Raw genomic sequence first — 5,000 nt, 5'->3', positions numbered from 1 at the left:
CACCTATGCGGCAATTCCTGGTTTTGCGATATACAGTGCTTTTTAACACTCGACCTCTTAAAGGGATTTTTGCCGTGACAACATACTGCAGCTGCGAAGTGCTTTGTGAGGATTATGCTGTGTTGCTTTGCAGCAGTTTTTATTTTGTATGACGCCATCATTATTTGGTGGCCTGTGACGGAATAGCGAAAGGAAGAGCTACACGGCAGCAACGGGAAGTTACGGTTATTTCGACCCGGGTATGCTGGAACAGAATGAACTGCATTGTAATTTGGACCTGCTTCGGAAATATCAACATATGGTAAATAATTTACAGAACATTTTCAAAAGAAAAGTAAGAGGCTCGAGAATACAACGCAGGAGGAGGTGGACGAATGCCTGGGAAAATTAAAGGGAAGCATAACGTTTTATGCCAATGGAAAAGTTACGATTCAGTGGCGGTTACCTCTGTCTCAGAAGAGGTGGCAAAAAGACACTCCACTAAGGTACTACATAGGGAAAAATGGACACTCCTCCCCACTTACCTGGGTAAACGAGTTACCAGAATTAGGATGGGCAGGATCCCAACTAGAATCAATCCAGAATGGATAATAGCTACAATTTTCATCGCAAGAGAGGAAGGAGACAACGAGGAGGTGAAAGTAATTCTGATAAACCGGATCCAAACATGTAAGTTCATAGGGGTAGAGATAGAAATAATTTTAATAGCGAATCAGAAAGAGTGCGAAGCAATACCAGAAACATTGGAGCTGCCCAATGAGGGACAAACTAGATGTAATGTTAGAGGGGAAGCCTCCGACGTGTCACGAATGTGGAGAGAAGGGGCACATTAGAAGAAAGTGTCCAATAAAAGAAAAACAATGGGAACCACAGAAATAGGCGTAATGGAAGTGGAGAGGAGGACCCGGGAAGTGGAACAGAACATAGAGTTTATGGAGACCAAAACAGGGAAGAGAGAGGGGAGGAGTTCACCACCAAAAACGGAGCAACAACAGAAGAAACAAAGTACAGAAAGAAGTGGACCAACAAACAACGACAAGTAGAAGCAGTACGCCCTTGGGATCAGCGAAGAAAAATGCCACAAGCAGAAGAGCAACAGCAAGCAAACATACAGACTTAGAATCACACAAACATAGAAACCCACAGACACATAAACACATAGACATACAGACACATAGAAATATAGACAGACAGACACATAATAACTCAGGGTTACAGAAACCTAAAGGCACAGACACACAGACACAACACGCAGACACACAAGACGTTCACAGAAACAAAATCTTTTTAGTGACATATCATACGACCCAAAAACTGGAGAGGAAAATAGCAAAAATGAAAGGGATTATTAGGGTGAATCTTTCAGAGGAATATGATAAGGATATGCGATGTATTCTGATGGAGGAAGGAAAATATAGGTCTCTGAAAGAAGCTTTTCCTTCAGATGTAAAACCACTGGGGTCCTAGGTGAATATTGAACCCAGCGTCCCAGCGGTGAATTATGATGACATTAAAAGTGACATAAACTGGTAAGCTGAGATTATTTTTAAAGAACTGTTAAAAACTCATTGTTTGAAATAATTGAAATCACATAACTATCCTGGAGTGGGGCGGGGGTGGCCGTTTCACCTTCATTGTATAATTTCATCTTATTCATTTTTCATATGTTAATTGTTCAAGCATGTCTGTTTGTCCTCTGTATGTCGGCCCCTTGTGAGCAATGACAAATCAACTTACACTAAATATGTGACATTAAATATGTTTACACTATTAGGTAGGCGGCGAGCTGGTAGAATCATTAGCACACTGGACAAATTGTTTGACGGCATTTCGTCCATTTTTTTTTTAAAAGGCGGCGAGCTGGCAGAAACGTTAGCACGCCGGGCGAAATGCGTAGCCGTATTTCGTCTGCCGTTACGTTCTGAGTTCAAATGCAGGCGCAGGAGCGACTGCGTGATAAGAAGCTTGCATCCCAATTATATGGTTCCGGGTTCAGTCCCATACCGTGACACTTTGGACAAGTATCGGATCTTTCCGGTTTGAACGGCAGTTTTTAACATAATTTCTAGGTAACTAAAAAAATTTTAACTTTGTATACTGGTAGAATGTGTTTATAAAACATCTTTTTCTCTTGTCTTTATTGAGAAAATTCTATAGTTTGTAAGATGTTTGTTATTTTTTTCTTCAATTTCTGCAATTTCAACCAATCAATGACCGTCTATTGAAGTGAAAACATTCTGTTTCGTTTAAGAAACAGTTTGGGTTTATTTACATTTCTGAAGAAAAAAAGATACCCTTCCCCCACCTCTAGCCCTAACTAACCCTAACTTTAACCCTAACCCTGAATTAGATTGAAATGCAATAGATCGATACTCGGGTCATAATTATGGGTGACAATTTCATATGACACCGCTAGAAAAAACTGCCGTTCAAACCGAAAAGATCCCAAGTATCTTCTACTGTAGTCACGGGTCGACCAAAACCTTGCGAGTAGATTGGTAGACGGAAATGGAAAGAAGCTCGTCGTACACACACACACACACACACACACACACACACACACACACAACACACACACACACACATACACGCATACACACACACACACGCACACACACACACACACACACACACACACACACACACACACACACACACACACGCACACACACACACACACACACACACACACGCACACACACACACACACACACACACACACACACACATACACACATATATATATATATGCATGTATATGTATGTCTGTGTTTGTCCCCCCACCGTCGCCTGACAACCGATGTTGGCGTATTTATGTCCCCGTAACCTGCGGTTCGGCAAAAGGAGCTGATAGAATAAGTACTTGGCTTACAAAGAATAAGGGGACGATTATTTCGACCAAAGTCGGTGCTCCAGCATCGCTGCAGCCAAGTCTCTGACGCAAGTAAAAGGAATAATATATATATATATATATATATATTATATATATATATATATACACACACATGTTGCGTCAGGTATAATATAGATTTTTTGACATCCCTACATACATACATTCATGTTTGTGTACCTCTGTGTGTGCGCGTGTATTTGTATATATATATATATATATATTTATACACGGACCTTCACGCACACTTACATTTGCATATATACATGCACATATTTTCGAGCGTACGTGTGTGCGTGTCTGCGTTGTATAAACATCTGAGTGTATCTGAAATACAAGCTATATTTGTATAATTTTATTGAACATGCAGTTTTGCTTTGCTGTGAAAAGTAAATAGTTTTTCTCATGCTTGTTTTTACTAAGGTATAGTGAATTATTGATTCACACTCCCACCATTTACGCAGCTATGCAAAATTGGTTATGCCTACTTATCTACTTCTGTGCTTGCATAGACTATATACAGCTATAAACTACTCTTTTCTCGGAGGGGAGAAATGAATAAGCGATATCTGAAGAGACCATGAAAATAGAGAGATGGACGTCTTATTTCTGCCACATTAATGTATGGTTTCAGTACTTTGACTGTTTTTTTTTTATAACGAAGCAAAATTCGTCGTTTACTAAAAGTATATATATGTAAGATTAACATTAAATTTGAGTCTATTCTGACAAGAAAAACGAAATGCTGTTTTGTGCAGAATTCATTTATTCTTGCTGCTCCGTTTCCACTATTATGCTAACGAAGCTTTCCAAATTTGTTCAGTCAGAATTTGTATACTCTATAGTCATAAGCTTCTCTGAGCAGAAAACTCGTATACCATATCTAATGAGTTTTTAACAAAGCTTCAAACGAGTCAAATCGAACCACGTTTATTTACTTTAACAGTGATGGTACGTCGTATGCTTTTTACTTTATATTTCAAAATTTCCCAGGAAGTTTATACCACAAGTGTCATATAAACGATCCTTCTCGGTTAAATGCATCAAAGAATTCTCACAATTGATGTTCTTTGGCGAGCAGTGTTTATTAAGATCACAGATAGAAAAACAAGATTTATTAAATAACTGGCAGACTCATGTCTTTTCACGTGGTGAGAGTTATTATAGTCCTACTTTGTCTTACGTAAACTCTAGTGGCAACGAGATTAAATTTAGAAAGACAAATTTGATAACATGTAGAACATGTGAAGGGATTATTTCTATCGATGGAAATTATTAGAAGCTTTAGTGTTTGCTAACATTAGCCCTAATGGGGACACAAAAACGTAGCGAAGGGGTCGTAAGCTTGCTTTCTAAGAGAATAAACTTCTTTGATATCTTTATATGTTATACAGATTCTGAAGATCATAGACATTTTTAATTTGATTTTGTTCTAAACCTTTCACTTATATCGTTTTGCATTCCGTTTGCAAGATTCTTGATGTGAATTCCAGCGTTGAAGCAATCTTGTTGCGTCTTGGGACGGTCATTATACGAATAATAATGATACAGACTTGTTCAATATCACTTACTTCTTGTTTGACAAACGGTTAAATACCTGTTTAATTTGTTGTTTGTGAAAGTCCTTTCGTTGCTCTCATCAATGACTTGCCCTCTCTCTCCTCAAGGCAGACCCTGAGGACAGAGGGCATTTAATAATCCTTTTTGTATGTTTTTTTAAATATATTATAGTCTTTTTATATGTGTGTTGGGCCACCAACCCTCACCTCAATAGTTGAGCAAGTCATACCATCACTACTTGATCTGCGACCTGATATTCATCTGACAAGTGGCACGCTGTATCAATACAAGTTATGCTTTCTAGGTGGAGAGAGTGGATTTTGTCCTACACAAGCAAATTCCACTTTAAACAAACTCATAGTGAAAGTCGTTCTGCGACAACATGAGGACAAATCAAATCTTACGGTGATGAAGTGATAGCGGCGGGGATAAGAGGGGTCTGATTACTGGAGGTCTCTAGCTTGAGTTTTGGTGGGAAGAAGCAAATGGCCGTTCTGTGAAACTTGTGTGAACAATTTCACAGCCTGTCCTCTTCCTAACTACAAAGCAG

The 5,000-nt window shown here is 38.9% G+C and overlaps 1 long non-coding RNA gene across 1 annotated transcript in view; it reads right to left on the bottom strand.

Moving 5' to 3' along the window:
* Nucleotides 1–105: 105 nt before the first annotated feature.
* The window catches only part of LOC118763769, a 13,134-nt gene continuing 8,239 nt past the window's right edge, over nt 106–5,000 (bottom strand). Inside the window, exon 3 of the long non-coding RNA XR_004999522.1 lies at nt 106–117. This is a non-coding gene — a long non-coding RNA (uncharacterized LOC118763769). The remainder of the gene's footprint in view (nt 118–5,000) is intronic.

The sequence above is a fragment of the Octopus sinensis genome, linkage group LG6, assembly GCF_006345805.1.
Source record: "Octopus sinensis linkage group LG6, ASM634580v1, whole genome shotgun sequence".
NCBI classification, from domain to species: Eukaryota; Metazoa; Mollusca; class Cephalopoda; order Octopoda; family Octopodidae; genus Octopus; species Octopus sinensis.
The sequence above is the reverse complement of the archived record's forward strand: the minus strand, read 5'-3'. Positions and strand labels throughout refer to the sequence as shown.